This window comes from Somniosus microcephalus, chromosome 7 (assembly GCF_052327205.1).
Source record: "Somniosus microcephalus isolate GS21.2 chromosome 7, FLI_Smic_1.0, whole genome shotgun sequence".
Lineage (NCBI taxonomy): Eukaryota > Metazoa > Chordata > Chondrichthyes > Squaliformes > Somniosidae > Somniosus > Somniosus microcephalus.
The window spans coordinates 189,551,490-189,570,841 of NC_140993.1; positions in this window are offsets into that span (position 1 = coordinate 189,551,490).

Consider the following 19,352-nt stretch of genomic DNA (forward strand, 5'->3'; position numbering starts at 1 on the left):
CCCCTCCCTTTCCCCCCTCCCCTTTCCCCCCTTCCCCCCAGTCGCTCTCTCTCTTCCCCCCAGTCGCTCTCTCTCTTCCCCCCAGTCGCTCTCTCTCTTCCCCCCAGTCGCTCTCTGTCTTCCCCCCAGTCGCTCTCTCTCTTCCCCCCAGTCGCTCTCTCTCTTCCCCCAGTCGCTCTCTCTCTTCCCCCCAGTCGCTCTCTCTCTTCCCCCCAGTCGCTCTCTCTCTTCCCCCCAGTCGCTCTCTCTCTTCCCCCCAGTCGCTCTCTCTCTTCCCCCCAGTCGCTCTCTCTCTTCCCCCCAGTCGCTCTCTCTCTTCCCCCCAGTCGCTCTCTCTCTTCCCCCAGTCGCTCTCTCTCTTCCCCCAGTCGCTCTTCCCCCCAGTCGCTCTCTCTCTTCCCCCCAGTCGCTCTCTCTCTTCCCCCCAGTCGCTCTCTCTCTTCCCCCCAGTCACTCTCTCTCTTCCCCCCCAGTCGCTCTCTCTCTTCCCCCCCAGTCGCTCTCTCTCTTCCCCCCAGTCGCTCTCTCTCTTCCCCCCAGTCGCTCTCTCTCTTCCCCCAGTCACTCTCTCTCTTCCCCCAGTCGCTCTCTCTCTTCCCCCCAGTCGCTCTCTCTCTTCCCCCCAGTCGCTCTCTCTCTTCCCCCCAGTCGCTCTCTCTCTTCCCCCCAGTCGCTCTCTCTCTTCCCCCCAGTCACTCTCTCTCTTCCCCCCAGTCGCTCTCTCTCTCTCTCTCTTCCAACAACAACATGCCCTCAAAAGACCCTCGGCACCGCCGGGCACTTCAGCTAGTGACAAATAAAAAAATTGAATTGAATTGAATTGAATCATTACCCACCACAATTTCCAGGTCAATAACTTTAATCTTGATCATATCTAGGCGATTCTTCTTTAACCTATTAACAGAAGTCCCCTTGTGTGCATACTCTCTCACTAGAAAGCACGTACACAACCTTATTAAATACATAGTATTGCAGAATGGAATATTCATAGGCATCCTGCAGCTTATTGCATGTGTCAGGACTGTATAAGGTGAGTACATAGTGTTGTTTTTGAGAGGTAACTCCTCTCCAATCTCCAAAGACAGGCAGTCGGTCCCAATCTCCAAGAACGGCCACACAACTACATACATGATATATGGCATGGCACTTTAATCAAGGGGTTGTTGACCTGTCTCAGGTTGCCCCTGTACCCTATAAATGGCCCAGGACCAGGCATCCCAGTGCATCTGGACCTGAATAGGACTAGAAGCTCCTGTCCAGCAGAGGTGGGGGGAGGTGCATGAAAATCCACTCTAATAATTCCAACTCAGGTTGGGATTAATGGCCACCATTGCTGAATTTATTATCCAATGGAAAAAGCAAATATTCCCCCATTGGTAAAAACAATCAATCAATGTTAAATGTCATTAACAAGCTCTTACTTCCATAGGAACATTGGAATTTCTAGACAAAAGACCAAGGCCCATTTAATTCGCTTTCTGGCAGTTGTATGGTACAACGCTAATGGAGTTGTTAACTAATCAGGGCAACTAATCAAGAATTCTCAAGCTCATAAAGTTGGTGCTCTTAAAATTTGGCAATTTGTTTGGGTTATTATAGCCTCGCCAATCCTTGTAATATCAAATATCATACTGTGATCACTGGTACTTAAATCCCACCCATGTTTATGTTGAAGATTTGATTGTCTTTATTTCTTATAAAATCCAAGATGTTTGTCCCCTTGTATCTTTTACAAACTTGGGGACCCGCCGTCAATCAATAGGACTTTAATCTCTGACCCGTCTCTCTGAGTGCTGGCAAAATCGTGGCCTTCGGGTCCTGGACCTGCAGGCATACGCCTGCATAAAGGCCCACGGATCCCAAAGATGCAGGTGGTTCGGAAGTGTCCCTGGGATCAGGTGGGCCAGGTCCTCCAATCAGAAAGGGGGATTCTTAATATGCATATGGGGATTCCATGTCGGAATCCCCATAAGCATATGAGGAATTCCCAAATAATTAAAACATTTATACAACTGGAATAAAAATAAATGTTCCAATTTTCAAATTTAATTAAAAGACTCTTCAATAAAGTATATACAATAAAAATTAAATTTTTTGAAAAATAATTTTAAACATTTTAATCAGGGCCAAAATTTGCATAAACTAATTTTAAATATTTGTGCATGGTTTTTTATTTAAAAATTTTTAATTTAAGATTTATATTAACCCTTACACTGGTGAAAGCAGGCCCTACGCTTGCTTTTACCAGGCGTAAGGGTTTTGTGGGCATTTGCTGGAGACTAGTTGGGCAAATAGCCCAGCTCTGCTCCAGCGAAAGTGAATTTGTAGTCGGTGCCAAAGTGACAATTATTACTAATTAATTCTTTAGTGACAGAGTGAACAATTTAGAATAGCACTAAATGTGGTTTTCCACCCCTTTTAACACTAACTTCTATTGCTGCAATTAGTGGAAAAACAAACCCCCATAATGGGTGTGGAAAGCAGGTTTGTATTATCACATTGTAGTATTGGGAAGGATAGAATGTTAATTTTTCCATCAATGAACGAGAAGATGTTACGGGTAAGTGTTCACTGCATCACTACATCTGCGGAGGAACTTAATCATGAATGACCATGGTTATAAATCAGGAGCTAATATAATGACAGGACACAAATAATCAATTTGATGTTGTGAAATGAAGAGGGATACTTAGCTGGAGTTATTGCTCTGTCTTTTCACCAGTCTATGAGCAACATTCACAATAGATTTCATTTTGACCTCTGCAGACCTGAGTAAAATGGTTTGAGATGCCCAGATTGGCAGTGTTGCATTTTCTGGTCATGGTATGGATGTAGAGTTTGTCCACACAATCCAAACACCAGCCCTTACATGTTGGTTACTCTGGACAGTAACTTTGGAAAGTTACTACACAAACAAATTGTGTTAAAGCTAAACAACTTTATATAAATGATGACAAATTCATATAACCTTTCTGAAGTAGAGAGTGGCCTTTGAGTTCTACGGGGATATCAGTTGGTTGTACGCAAGGCTGTTGCGTCTTCTTTGATGTTGTCCTCCTTCATGAGGTGAGCTCCTATTGCTCTAACCTTCAATTGCAGTGGTCTTTTCTTCCCAATGTCCTCTTCTTGTACATTCTTCTTGGTTAGGGCGTGAATACCATTTGTTTGGCCTCAATGATTGGTAGTTTAGGCTTTGATCATGAGCTTACCTTAAATGATTGACAGGTAAGAAAATTGGGGCTAGGTGAACCTCATCTCATGTGACTCATCAGACCCATATGCCCTGCCTTTGTTACACAATTCTATTCACAGAATCATAGAATCATAGATATTTACAGCACAGAAGGAGGCTATTTGGCCTATCTTGTCCGTGCCAGCCGACAAAGAGCTATCCAGCCTAATTCAACTTTCCAGCACTTTGACCATATCCTTGTAGGTTACAGCACTTCAAGTGCATATCCAAGTACTTTTTAAAGGGTTTCTGCCTCTACCACCCACTCAGGCAGTGAGATCCAGACCCCCTCCACCCTCTGGGTGAAAACATTTCTCCTCAAATTCCCTCTAAACCTCCTACCAATTACTTTAAATCTATGGTTATCGGCCCCTCTGCAAAGGGAAACAGGTCCTTCCTATTCACTCTATCTAGGCCCCTCATAATTTTATACACCTCAATTAGGTCTCCCCTCAGCCTCCCCTGTTCCAAAGAAAACAACTCCAGCCTAAAAAGGGAAATTTTTAGAAACCAGCAAAGGATGACTTAAAAAATTATAAAGAGGGAGAAGATAGAGTATGAGAGTAAACTAGCAAATAATATAAAAACAGACAGTAAGAGCTTCTACAGGTATGTAAAAAGGAAGAGACTAGCTAAAGTAAATGTTGGTCCCTTAGAGGATGAGACTAGGGAATTAATAATGGGAAATAGAGAAATGGCAGAGACTCTAAACAATTATTTTGGATCAGTCTTCACGGTAGAAGACACTAAAAACATTCCAATAATAATAGATAATCAAGGGGCTATAGGGAGGGAGGAATTTAAAACAATCTTTATCACAAGAGAAAAGGTACCAAGCAAACTAATGGGGCTAAAGGCTGACAAGTCCCCCGGACCTGATGACCTGCATCCTAGGGTCTTAAAAGAAGTGGCTGCAGAGATAGTGGATGCGTTGGTTGTAATCTACCAAAATTCCCTGGATTCTGGAGAGGGCCCAGCGGATTGGAAAACCGCAAATGTAACACCACTATTCAAGAAAGGAGGGAGACAGAAAGCAGGAAACTATAGGCCAATTAGCCTAACATCTGTCATTGGGAAAATGCTGGAATCCATTATTAAGGAGGTAATAGCAGGACATTTAGAAAATCATAAGACAATCAAGCAGAGTCAACATGGTTTTATGAAAGGGAAATCGTGTTTGACAAATTTGCTAGAGTTCTTTGAGGATGTAACAAACAGGGTGGATAAAGGGGAACCAGTAGATGTCGTGTATTTGGATTTCCAGAAGGCATTCGATAAGGTGCCACATAAAAGGTTACTGCACAAGATAAGAGCGCATAGGGTTAGGGCTAATATATTGGCATGGATAGGGAATTGGCTAACTAACAGAAAATGGAGAGCCGGGATGAATGAGTCATTTTCCGGTTGGCAATCAGTAACTAGTGGGGTGCCACAGGGATCAGTGCTGGCGCCTCAACTATTTACAATCTATATTAATGACTTAGATGAAGGGACTGAGTGTACTGTAACAAAATTTGCTGATGATACAAAGATAGGTGGGTTAGCAAGTTGTGAGGAGGACACAAAGGGCTCTATTTTGTCATGGGGCGGGCTGGGGGCATGTCAGCCTCTTTTCGTGTTATCCACCCGACTCCACTTTGATGTGGGGGAAAAATGCGATTTTCACCTAATTGGCCACTTGATTCCCAACGTGTTGGAAGCCCTGGCCCAACTAGTCTTTCCATCCTGAAAGTCACCTCTGATAATGTCATCAATACTGTTGGATATAAGGCCTGAAAGCAGCCTTGCTTCTTCTGGAGACTACAAACTTCAGGCCCATTGCTGTAAGCCCTTATTTCAGCCATGATGTCCAGCAGCAGGCCAAAGTCTGCTCCATGCTTTGATGAAGCCACCCTGCAAGCTCTGGTGGAGGGAGCCAAATCCAATAAAGAGGAGCTCTTCCCTCCCTCGGGGAGGAAAACGTCTCCTCAGCAAACTAAAGCAGTGTGGATTCAAGTGGCCCAGGAGGTCAATTCAATGTCTATGTGCCGCAGAACCTGGCTGCAGTGCAGGAAGAGGTTTCATGACCTTCTGCGCACTGGAAAAGTGAGTATGACTTTCCCATCACCCTCAATCTGATCCCCATTGCCTCTCCTCACCAGCACTCAGCTTTGACAACCTCTTCCTCCACATCCCACTTGACACTGACATCCCTGCACCCTTACCCATTCCCTCTCTCTCTATGGCCACATTCACCTAACTATTTGACTATGCAGCCCTCACACTCCCTATCACTGTGATGCTATGAAAACAACTTACAACACACAGGGAGAGCTCTTGGTCTTGCCACCTCACCCCATCTTTGTCTCCTTCTAACCATCAATGATATGGATTCTCTGCACTCACCCCTTCATTCTCACTCAAACTCCACGTGTCTCCCTCATTGCAGGAAAAGAGAGCTCACAATAAGAGGGAAAGAGCGAGGACAGGAGGAGGGCTACCCTCAGTAGCCCAGTTCACCGCCTGGGAGGAGGCGGCCCTGGAGATCGTGGGAGTGGAGGAGGATGCGCAAGTGGGGGACGGACAGGTGGGTGCATCAGAGCAAGCTGGTGACAGAATAGTTTATCATCTCTCTCATTGACATTGCATGAGTCACTGTTAATGATTCTGATGCTCTAACAGATTGACCTCTGATCATCTGCAATATTCAATATGCATGTAACCTTGGCCTCAGATCTCTGACTCTTTCCTTTACTCCCCCACAGGACCATCGAGAGCCCCCGTCCCCACTTTCCAGGAGGAAGAGCCTGAGCTTCCAGACTCCTCAGAGGAAGCTGCAACCTCTGAGGGCACAGCGCCAGCAGAATTAAGCGCACCCAACATCAACGCAGACACTCACACCTCATTGGTACCTTCGCGAGATAGTGCAGTGTTGTCACCTGGTGTGTCACAGCTCACAAGTGAGCATCAGCACATGGCGGAGACAGGGACAGCAGTGGAGAGTCCTAGTCGGAGGGCGCAGGACTCTGCCAGCTTGGCTCAGCTGCATGTCGAACCTCTTCCTCCGGGTCCATCCAGAAGGACAGCGGTGCTGGAACTCCAGGAAGAGGTGCAGGAGTCTCTGGCAGGTTTTGTCTCCAAGGTCGCTGCAAGTGTGGAGCGAATGGAGGAGTCCATCGCTAACATGAGCAGAGCCTTTGTGGAGGCATTGGCGCATGAAGGCAGCACCACGGAAAGGATGGCAACCTCCGTCGAAAAGCTGGCTACGGCCATGGAGGCAGTAAGTCACCAGAGTGAGGAAAACATGGTGAATGTTCAGAATAGTCTGACAGCTCTGGAGGAGCGATGGTCAGCTATTGAACAGAGAAACCAGAGCTTCATGGAAGTCCTTCTGAGTGGGACTGCCAGTGCAGATACGGGTCCCCATGGCCCCCCTGAAGTGCAGCAAGGTGCTCTCAAGCCACTTGCAAGCGCTGAGGGGGACCTGACCCATGAGAGGGAAGTTGGTGGCAGACATCAAGGAAGTGGGTGCTCCTCGCCAAGCGCTCATACTTCCATGCCACTGCAGAACCCTCGGTCAGAGCCCCACCAGAGTCCCCACCCAACTGAGATCGGCATCTCAACCACTGCACAGCCGCAGGAGCAGCAGCCTGTTGACAAGCCCTCACAGGTTCCCAACCCCAGAGGATGCCTGCCAAAGGTGTTGAGGCAGGAGCAGCAACAAAGTGAGCAAGGGACCTCCACATCTGCTGAAGCCACAGGGGAAGCACTACATAGGAGCACGTGTAAAAGAAAGATAATGCACAAGTAATCACAAGGGTAGTCACTTGGGTATAATTTTGTGTTTAATTTTAGCATGCCATCAGTTGCATATTGTCATAAAAAACACTGATGGGAAACTGTTGCAGTTGTGGTGTCTGTCATTTCACAAATGGGACTTCCACATTGAGGGCTTAGGGTGACTTGCAATTGTCAGTATGGTGGTCAGAGTGATAGGAATCTGCAGGCTCTTGGCCATTGTCGATGGTCTAATAAGAAGCTGCGATGCAAAAGTGTTTGATTGTGCAGGCTAAGCAAATCTGGCCAAGTGCCTCCCTTGCATCCCGGACAGCAATTTGGTCACGCGCTGGCGCCTTCCGGCCTGTGCAGCTTCAGGTGTGTGAGCAGCAGCTTGGCACTCCTATTGATGCTCCTGCAGTTGGTGCTGCTGTTCTTCATGGTTCTGCTGCTGCCATGGCTGGTCTTCGTCCGAATCTGATGTCCAGGAGGAAAGGAAATAAATGGTTCCCATGCTTCTGGTATATGCCTCAGTTGAGGAAGCGCTCAGTCAAGGTGGGGAGAGGGGTTTCCCAGGAGGTCACACTGGAGATGGGTGTCAGGCTCCAAACTTCCAGAAGAATGAGTAGGCCTGTTAAAAGTTCCCCCAGACCTGAGACAACAACGTTCTGCCACCTGCAAATGAAGATAGCTGAAAACTCCTTTTTAATGGTGGAGCTGCAGCTGGTAGTAAGCAATCCACTTGTGCTGCCACCAGGTTTCACTGGCGTGTTTCAGAGGAGGCGTGAAGCGCATGGGAAAAGTGTTAAAATCAGAAAGGCCTCTCAAAATGGGATTATAGAAGCACTTAACTGGTTGTTAAGGGCCTTAAGGGCCTATCCCGCCTCTTGGAGGCAGGATGGAGACGGGGTCAGAAAACTCGCATGTGGGAAAATTGCTCGGAGGCGGGATGGAGGCGGGATCGGGCCCGCCCACCAGTTTTTGTGATTTTAACACCTCACACGCCTCCATACCCGCCTCCTCGAGCCTGGTAAAATCGAGCTCAAAGTGTCTGCAAAGGGATATAGATAGGGTAAGTGAGTGGGCAAAAATTTGGCAGATGGAGTATAATGTGGGAAAATGTGAGGTTATCCACTTTGGAAGGAACAATGAAAAAGCAAATTATTATTTAAATGGAGTGAAGCTATAAAATGCTGCGGTACAAAGGAATCTGGGCGGTCCTAGTACATGAAACACAAAAAAATTAGCATGCAGGTACAGCAAGTAATTAGGAAGGCTAATGGGATGTTGGCCTTTATTGCAAGGGGAATGGAGTGCAAAAGTAGAGAAGTTGTGATGCAACTTTACAAGACACTGGTGAGACCGCACCTGGAATATTGCGTACAGTTTTGGTCTCCATATTTAAGTTAGGATATACTTGCATTGGAGGCAGTGCAGAGAAGGTTTACTACATTGATTCCTGGGATGAAGGGGTTGACGTATGATGAAAGGTTGAGCAGGTTGGGCCTATACTCATTGGAGTTTAGAAGAATGAGAGGTGATCTTATTGAAACATATAAGATTCTGAGGGGGATTGACAGGGTGGATGCTGAGAGGATGATTCCCCTAGTGGGGGTATCTAGAACTAGGGGGCATAGTTTCAGAATAAGGGGTCGCCCATTTAAGACAGAGATGAGGAGGAATTTCTTCTCTCAGCGGGTCGTGAACCTTTGGAATTCTCTACCCCAGAGAGCTGTGGAGGCGGAGTCATTGAATATATTCAAAGCGGAGATTGACAGACATTTGAACTACAAGGGGGTTAAGGGGTATGGGGAGAGAGTGGGAAAGTGGTGTTGAGGACAAGATAGGATCAGCCATGATCTTATTGAATGGCAGAGCAGGCTCGAGGGGCTGATTGGCCTACTCCTGCACCTGTTTCTTATGTTCTTCTTATGTTCTTATGTTAACCACCTCATCCACTTGTCCTGTTACCTTCAGGGACCTGTGGACATGCACTCCAAGGTCCCTCTGATCCTCTGCACTTCTCAGTGTCCTACCATTTATTGTGTATTCCCTTGCCTTGTTAGCCCCCTCCAAATGCATTACCTCACACTTCTCCAGATTGAATTCCATTTGCCATTGTTCTGCCTACCTAACCAGTCCATTGATATTTTCCTGAAGCCTACAGCTTTCTTCTTCATTATCAACCACATGGCCAATTTTTGTATCATTTGCAAACTTCTTAATCATGGTGCAGAAATTCCGTTCCCTACGGATGTGTACGTGCTGTGTACTCACCCGTAGTGACATCAGAAATGACGGTTTCAGGAATGCACTGCACATGCGCTGGAAACAGCATTTCCGATCTGTCAAGAAAGCTCTTGACAAATCCTTCGGCTGCCCAGGAGAAGGGACTCTGCAGGCGGAGAGTTCCACTTTTTGACGACCCTCCGCCTGCAGAAAACACTTACAATTCTTGCGCTGGGTAAAAGCAGGTGTAAGACCTGCTTTTACCAGGATAAGAGTTGAAAAATGTAAAAAAAATTACACTGATTTATCATTTAAAAATACTTTAAAGAAAGGTAAGTTTATTTTTAGCCCTGTTAAAAACTTTTTTTCAAAAAGTAAAATTTTTGTTTAAAATACTTAATTTATTGTAATTTAAAGTCATTTTAAAAATGTGATTTAAAAAAAAAAAAATTATTTAAAGTTTTACTATGTAAGATCTCTAATATATGATCTCTATTCATATATTTGACAGGTTATCCTGTCAAATGTTTGAAGGGAGATTCCCTCCTCTGATTGGCTCCCCATGGCCCATGTGATCCCAAGGATGCTGCAAACCGCCTGCGCCTCTGGGATACGTGGGCCCTGCACACCGGCAGTTTGGAGAGGCCCAGCAATGGAACTCTGCGCCTCCCAGAAGCCCTCCGGTCTTAGCGCAGATTTTTCCAGATCGCAGCCCTCCGCCCGCGGGAGGCCTGCGATCGGAATATCTGGGCCAATACTTCCTACATTCAAGTCCAAAGCATTGATATATACCGCAAAAAGCAAAGGACCCAGTACTGAGCCCTGAAAGACCCCACTGGAAACAGCCTTCCAGTCACAAAAACAACCTTTGACCATTACCCTTTGTTTCCTGCCTCTGAGCCAATTGTACAAGCTATTGTACAATCATTCCTCTTAATCACATTATTGACAGACTCCACTACCTCCCTGAACTCTTTTTTTCTCTCCCACATGGCAGGTGTCTCTCATTCTGCCAGCGCATTTCACACCTAATCTAGAGCCGTCTTTTGTCTCTCCACTAGTCCCATCACCATCTCGTCTCATTTTGAATACCGCTTAATGTCTCTTCACTTCTCTTTTGTTCTCTCATCTCCATTTCCCAGCCCCCAAACTGGCCTCTTAATCTGTTTCATTTCCTGTGCTTTTTCAGTCTTGAAGAAAGGTTTTGACCTGAAACGTTGACTCTATTTCTTTCTCCACAGATGTTGCCTGGCCTGCTGAGTTTTTTCAGCATTTTCTGTTGTTATTTCGGATTTGCAGCATCCGCAGTATTTTGCTATCGTACTAGTGTTTGGTTCACTGCCACACCTCTTCTAGGAATGCCTACCTTGAAGAAGTTCTGCTCTTCTCTTCAACGGGATCTCCGTTTGGCTCTTCAACCTTGTTCATCTTCATTACTTTCGGTTTCCCTTCTCATGTTTGATCAAGTATCTGCCAAGACTCGGTTTCACAGCCACATCATTTTCCTCAGCAACTGTCTCCGGTTCCGAATTATTCCACGTGGATTCCAACTAAACTTCCACCCTTCGTGTTTCGGATCCACCCAGGATTACAAACATCTCCAAGATATTCATCGTTCCTCGAACTACTGCTCTCGCTGCATCTTGAGATCCACGCTCAACGCCATGCGGCGTCACATGAACACGCTCGACCTCGCTGTTCAGCAGCACCGACGTGCTCTATCTCAAAGCTGTCCGGGTCCACAGTTCCATTTCATCCTTCGACTCCTCCGACGCGTCAACAAAAAATGTTTTTTCTTCCTTTCCGATGTCAAGGATCGCAAGCTTCATCAACACTTGAACATCATCACTCCTCCGGAACCTTCTTCCCCTTCACTTTCCTCTGACCCCCCTTCTCCCAATCTTACCCCCTGCCGTGTTTTCATTATCCCCTCTGACATTCCCCTCTCTGACCCCGAACGATCAGTCCTCAGCAAAGGCCTGAGCTTCATCCCCTTACGACCCCACCTCAATGAATTTCGAGCTCGGCACGATGTTGAGCTTTTTTCCGCCGCCTTCGTTTCCGTGCCCACTTCTCTGGCCAGGAGTCTTCCCCCTGCACGGCTGACCCTTTCTCCCTCTTTCAGAATTCCCGTTCTACCTGGACCCCTCCCCCTGGCCTCTTACCCTCTCTAGATCTTTTCATTGCTAACTGCCGCCGTGACATTGGCCGTCTCCATTTCTCTGCTCCCCTCACTCACTCCAACCTACCTCCCTCTGAACTTGCAGCACTCTATTCTCTCAGATCTAACCCCGACATTGTCATTAAACCTGCTGACAAAGGTGGTGCTGTTGTTGTTTGGCGAACCGACCTCTACCTAGCGGAAGCTGAACACCAACTCTCCGACACATCCTCCTACCTCCATCTGGACCATGACCCCACTACCGAACATCAAACCACCATTTCCAAGACTGTCACTGACCTCATCTCCTCTGGAGATCTTCCCCCCACGACCACCAACCTCATAATTCCCCAACCCTGCACAGCCCTCTTCCACCTCCTTCCCAAGATCCACAAACAGGACTGCCCTGGTAGACCCATCGTTTCAGCCTGTTCTTGCCCCACAGAACTTATCTCTTCCTATCTCGACTCTATCTTTTCTCCCATTGTCCAGTCTCTTCCCACCTACATCCGCGACTCTTCTGATGCCCTCCTCCACTTTAACAGTTGCCAGTTTCCAGGCCCCAACCGCCTCCTTTTCACCATGGTCATACAATCCCTCTACACCTCCATCCCCTACCAGGATGGCATGAGGGCGCTCCGCTTCTTCCTTGAACAGAGGCCCAACCAGCCCCCATCCGCCACCACCCTCCTCCGCCTGGCTGAACTTGTTCTCACATTGAACAACTTCTCCTTTGACTCCACTCATTTCCTCCAAATCAAAGGTGTTGCTACGGATACCCGCATGGGTCCTAGCTATGCCTGCCTTTTCATGGGATATGTGGAACACTCTTTGTTCCAGTCCTACTCGGGTCCCCTCCCTCACCTCTTTTTCCGGTACATTGATAATTGTATCAGTGCCATTTCCTGCTCTTGCCCTGAACTAGACAATTTCATTCACTTTGCCTCCAATTTCCACCCTTCCCTCACCTTCACATGGTCCATCTTCGACTCTTCCCTTCCCTTCCTCGACTTCTCCGTCTCCATCTCTGGGGATAGGTTATTGACCAACATTCACTACAAGCCCACTGGCTCCCACATCTACCTGGACTACACTTCCTCCCACCCCGCCTCCTGTAAGGACTCTATTCCATTCTTCCAGTTTCTCCGTCTCTGCCGCATCTGCTCCAACGATGCCAACTTCCACACCAGTGCTTCCGACATGTCTTCCTTTTTCCTGGACCAAGGATTCCCCTCTACTGTGGTTGACATGGCCCTCGACTGTGTCCGTTCTATCTCCAGCACTTCTGCCCTCACCCCTGCCGCTCCTTCCCGGAACCATGATAGGGTTCCACTTGTCCTCACCTTTCACCCCACCAGCCTCCACATTCAACGGATCATCCTCCACCATTTCCGTCACCTCCAACGTGATCCCACCACCAAATGCATCTTCCCCTCCCCTCCCCTTTCAGCATTCCATAGGGACCGCTCCCTCTGAGACACCCTAGTCCACTCCTCTATCACCCCCAGCACCCCTTCCCCTTCGCCCGGCACCTTCATGTGCAAGCGCAGGAGATGCAACACCTGCCCTTATACCTCCCCCCTTCGCACTGTCCAGGGCCCCAAACACCCCTTCCAGGTGAAACAGCGATTCACTTGTACTTCTTGCAATCTAGTATGCTGTATTCACTGCTCATGATATGGTCTCCGCTACATCGGGGAGACCAAACGCAGATTGGGTGACCGCTTTGCGGAACACCTCCATTCAGTCCGTAAGCGTGACCCCGAGCTTCCGGTCGCCTGTCATTTTAATTCACCGCCCCATTCCCACTCAGACCTCACCGTACTCAGGCTCTTGCATTGCTCCATGGAAAACCAGCGTAAGCTCAAGGAACAGCACCTCATCTTCCGATTAGGCACTTTACAGCCTTCCAGACTCAATATCGAGTTCAACAATTTCAGATCATAACCTCGGCCCCTATTACATTTTTACATATATTTTTTATCCACACCTTTGTTTTGGCCCTTCCCCCTTTTATTCTCTCCCACATGGCAGGTGTCTCTCATTCTGCCAGCGCATTTCACACCTAATCTAGAGCCGTCTTTTGTCTCTCCACTAGTCCTATCACCATCTTGTCTCGTTTTGAATACCTCTTAATGTCTCTTCACTTCTCTTTTGTTCTCTCATCCCCATTTCCCAGCCCCCAAACTGGCCTCTTAATCTGTTTCATTCCCTGTGCTTTTTCAGTCTTGACGAAGGGTTTCGACCTGAAACGTCGACTCTATTTCTTTCTCCATGGATGTTGCCTGGCCTGCTGAGTTTTTCCAGCATTTTCTGTTGTTATTTCCCTGACCTCTTAATTGTCACTTTGTCTGATGTCAGATCACTTTATCTTTATCACTTTAGCAGGGGGTCAACAACCAGGGGGCATAGATTTAAAGTAATTAGTAGGAGGTTTAGAGGAGATTTGAGGGGAAATTTCTTCACCCAGAGGGTGGTGGGGGTCTGGAACTCACTGCCTGAAAGTGTGGTAGAGGCAAAAACCCTAACCACATTTAAAAAGTGTTTGGATGTACACTTGAAGTGCTGTAACCTACAGGACTACAGACCAAGAGCTGGAAAGTGGGATTAGGCTGGATAGCTCTGTCAGCCGGCGCGGCGTCGATGGGCCGAAATGACCTCCAACCGTGCTGTAAATTTCTATGATTCTATGATCTATTGTCAGATTTAACTGTCTCCACAATCTCTTAATTGCTTTAATATAATAAAAACAGAAAATGCTGGAAATACTCAGCAGGTCAGGCAGCATCTGTAGAGAGCGAAACAGAGTTAACATTTCAGGTTGATGACCCTTCATCAGAACCAGAACTCTTAATAGCTTTGTCTGATGGCCCCTTTGTTGATGACACAAAAACCTGTTAGGGAACTAGGTGGTGTCTGTTGGCAGCTTTGAATTGACTGTAGTCTTTAGGCATGTCCCATTTTCAACAGCATTGTCTGGGTTCCAGCTGTTCATTTCTTTGTTCTATCTTTGTACCAGACAACCTGTCTGCATGCAAACCATTGTCTATTCTGATCGTGGGTTGCTTCTTAATCATCTGTAAGTAGCTGGAGTTTGCACCTTCGGTTGATGTTGCTTAATGTGTAGTGGCATCAGTTTTTTGCAATGGCATCGAAAAGGTTTAACTTCTCAAATCTCATGAGTTCTGTTTGAAGCAATACAGCAGGTACTAAGAACAAAATGATGAATGAATGAATGAAGTATGAATGCAACCCTTGCTCAAAAACCAAAATTCATAGAAGTTGTCTCAGAGGGGACAAAATTGTATTTCATGGAACATGATGGTTTAGTGGGATCTCAGGAGGCTTTTAAAAGCAGTGATTACCATCAGCTTGATAACTTACAGTACTCAGAAAATAGGATGAGGAGTATGATCTTAATTGGATGATTTAAAAATAACATTCTCAGAGCAGCATATCAAAGAATGGAGAACTGCATAAATTAATGGAAAAAGAATTGAATTTAATGTGCTGGATCTGTCTTATTTAGGATAGGAAGTGTGCTTTATGAATGAGGGTATGACCAGATGCAGTTATTGAGAAAGCAACAAAATGCAGGTAATTTTTTTGAGTTAACAACTGGGGGAGGAAATTAGGGGAATAAAGAACTTATGAAAAATGAGGCATTCAGAGAGTTTTACCCAATGTTGTGCATTCATGACAGAAATCCAGGAAAACCCAAAGATGTTTTATAAATACAAAAAGAGCAAGAAGATATCTAAAGAAAGAGTAGGGCCTAATAGAGACCAAAAGGGTAACCTGTATGTTGAGGTGGAAGGTGTGGGTATGGTTCTTAATGAATATTTTGCGCCTGTCTTCACAAAACTAAGGGACGATGCAGACATTGTAGTTAAGGAGGAGGAGTATGAAATAATAGATGAGATAAACATGGAGAAAGAGGAAATATTAAGGGGTTTAGCATCTTTCAAAGTGGATAAATCGCCAGGTCCAGATGATGTATCCCAGACTGTTAAGAGAAGCAAGGGAGGAAATAGTGGAGGCTCTGACCATCATTTTCCAATTTTCTCTGGCTACACGTGTGGTGTTGGAGGACTGGAGGAGTGCTAATGTTGTACTGTTGTTTAAAAAGGGAGAAAGGGATAGACTGAGTAATTATAGGCCAGTCAGCCTAACCTCAGTCGCTGGCAATTTATTGGTCATCCCTAATTACATAGAATTACCTCGGATATATGGCACAGAAACCGACCATTTGGCCCAACCAGTCCATGCCGGCGTTTATGCTCCACATGAGCCTCCTCCCATCTTTCCTCATCTAAATCTATCAGCATAACCCTCTATTCCCTTCTCCCTCATATGCTTGTTATGCAAGCCTTTCTCTTACTAATGTTTAGACCTCGAGAATTGCGAATAAGTGTAACAATAAAAGATAAGTATGTGATCAATAAAATTGGTCTTTATTCACACTACATTTCAAAATTCAAGTGTACATCGCAATCAATATGCTTCCAATTTACCGTACATAGAAGTACTCCCCAGCAACTTATACGCTAACTCCTGGCAATTTATATCCCAAGTCAACCGTAGATAAAAGTACCCTTTAACAATATCTATGCTCTATGTCCGACTTTCATACATACTCCTTTATCCATGGGTGATCAGTCTGGAAAAGTTGTAAGTTGCAAACATAGGCTAGCCAGCTTTCTTTGTTCCTCTGTTCTTCCTTTTTCTTCCTTCTTTCTGAATTTCCCACCTCTGGGTCAAGTCTTTTATAGTGCCTTTCTGCCGGCCTCCATTGAATATCACCATCTGCCTCCTTCTGATAGGACAGCTTCACTCCAAACATTCCCTGGTTGGAGTTCCTTCTGCATGACACGTTCATGTTCCTGTGATGTGTGTGGGGGCAGGACTTCCTCTTCAACCCGTGTTTCTCCTTCCAGTGTCAGCTGCGACTCAGTGGGTAGCACAATCGCCTCTGAGTCAGAAGGTTGTTGGTTCAAAGAAACATAGAAACAAAGAAGATAGGAGCAGGAGTAGGCCATTCGGCCCCTCGAGCCTGCTCCGCCATTCAATGAGATCATGGCTGATCATCCAAATTCAGTACCCTGTCCCTGCCTTCTCTCCATATCCCTTGATCCCTTTAGCCTTAAGAAATATATCTAACTCCTTCTTGAATATATTTAATGAACTAGCCTCGACCGCCCTCTGTGGTAGAGAATTCCACAGGTTCACCACTCTCTGGGTGAAGAAATTCTGTCTTAAATGGCTTACCCCTTATCCTTAGACTGTGACCCATGGATCTGGACTCCCCGGCCATTGGGAACATCCTTCCTGCATCTAGTCTGTCCAGTCCTGTTAGAATTTTATAAGTTTCAGTGAGATCCCCTCTCATTCTTCTAAACTCCAGCGAGTATAAGCCCAATCGACCCAATCTCTCCTCATACGTCATTCCTGCCATCCCAGGTATCAGCCTGGTGAATCTTCGCTGCACTCCCTCCATGGCAAGAACATCCTTCCTCAGATAAGGCGACCGAAACTGCACACAATACTCAAGATGTGGTCTCACCAAGGCCCTGTACAACTGCAGCAAGACATCCTTGTTCCTGTACTCGAACCCTTTCACTACGAAGGCCAACATACCATTTGCCTTCTTAACCGCCTGCTGCACCTGCATGCTTACCTTCAGCGACTGGTGCACACGGACACTCAGGTCTCGTTGCACTTCCTCTTCTCCCAATCTATTGCCATTCAGATAATAATCTGCCTTCCTGTTTTTGACACCAAAGTGGATAACCTCGCATTTATCCAAATTATATTGCATCTGCCATGCTTCTGCCCAATCACCCAACCTGTCCAAATCATACTGGAGTTTCTCGGCATCCTCCTCACAGCACACACGCCCACCCAGCTTTGTGTCATCTGCAAACTTGGAGATGTTACATCTAGTTCCCTCGTCTAGATCATTAATATATATTGTGAATAGCTGGGGTCCTAGGACCGATCCCTGTGGTACCCCACTAGTCACTGCCTGCCACTCGGAAAAGGACCCGTTTATTCCAACTCTTTGCTTTCTGTCTGCCAACCAGTTCTCTATCCAAGTCAATACCTTGCCCCCAATCCCATGTGCCTTAACTTTACACGCTACTCTCTTATGCGGGACCTTATCGAAAGCCTTCTGAAAGTCCAAATACACCACATCCACTGGTTCTCCCTTATGTATTTTACCAGTTACATCCTCAAAAAATTCCAGTAGATTAGTCAAGCACGATTTACCCACTCCAGGGACTTAAGCACATAAAGCTTGGCTGACACTGCAGTGCAGTGCTGAGGGAGTGCTGCACTGTCGGAGGTGCCATCTTTCAGATGAGACGTTAAACGTCTGCTCTGTCAGGTGGACATAAAAGATCCCATGGCACTATTTTGAAGAAGAGCAGGGGAGTTATCCCTGATGTCCTGGCCAATACTTATCCCTCAACCAACATAAGAAAAACAAATTATCTGGTCATTATCACATTCCTGTTTGTGGGAGCTTGCTGTGCCCAAATTGGCTGCTATGTTTCCCACATTACAACAGTGACTCCACTTCAAAAGCACTTAATTGGCTGTAAAGTGCTTTGAGATGTCCGGTGGTCGCAAAAGGTGTTATATAAATGCAAGTCATTCTTTTCTTTCTGTCCACGTGGCCTCACAAACAACGGACCATATGCTGACCAACAGGCAAAGGACCCCCTGCTGATTTCTGCCATTTTGTGTCTTCACAAACAACAGAACACATGCTGACTTCTTACATTTTGAATATTCCATAACCATTTACAATTTGTTCTGAACTTCGATCTCCACACGGTAGCAGTGGTTTTATTACAGTTTTAAGAATCTTACACCTAGGTGGTGGGCAAATTTTTGGAAAAAATTCTGAGGGACAGTATTAATCATCATTCAGAAAGGCACAGATTAATCAAGGACAGTCAGCATAGATTTGTTGAAGGAAGGTCGTGTCTGACTAACTTGAGTGAATTTTTGAGGAGGTAACAAGGAGGGTCAATGAGGGTAGCATGTTTGATGTAGTCTACATGGATTTTAACAAGGCTTTTGAGAAGGTCCCACGTGGCATACTGGTCAGAAAAGTAAAAGCCCATGCGGTCCAAGGGGAAGTGGCAAGTTGGATCCAAAATTTACTCAGTGGCAGGAAGCAAAGGGTAATTATCAACGGGTATTTTTGTAACTGGAAATCTGTTTCCAATGGGGTTCCACAGGGCTCAGCACTAGGTCCCTTGCTTTTTATGTTATATATCAATGATTTAGACTTCAATGTAGGGGGCATGATTAAAAAGTTTGCAGATGATAGAAAAATTGGCCGTGTGGTTGATAGTGAGACTACAGGAAAATATCAATGGACTGGTCAGGTGGGCAGAAAAGTGGGAAATGGAATTCAATCCAGAGAAGTGTGAGGTAATGCATTTGGGGAGGGCTAACAAGGCAAGGGAATGCACAATAATTGGTGGGATACTGAGAAACAGAGGGACCCTGGAGTGCATGCCCATAGACCCTTGATGGTAGCAAGACCGGTAGATAAGATGTTTAAGAAGGCATACGGGATACTTTACTTTATTAGCTGAGGCATAGAATGAGAGGGTTATGCTTGAACTTTATGAAACACTTCTTTGGCCACAGCTAGAGTACTGCGTACAGTTCTGGTCACCACATTACAGGAAAGATGTGATTGCACTAGAGGGGGTACAGAGGAGATTTACGAGAATGATGCCAGGACTGGAAAATTTTAGCTATGAGGAGTGATTCGATAGGCTGGGGTTGTTTTCTTTGGAACGGAAGAGGCTGAACGGAGACTTAATTGAGGTGTATAAAATTATGAGGGGCCTAGTTATAGTGGATAGGAAGGACCTATTTCCCTTAGCAGAGAGTTCAGTAACCAGGGGGCATAGATTTAAAGTAATTGGTAGAAGGATTAGAGCGGAGTTG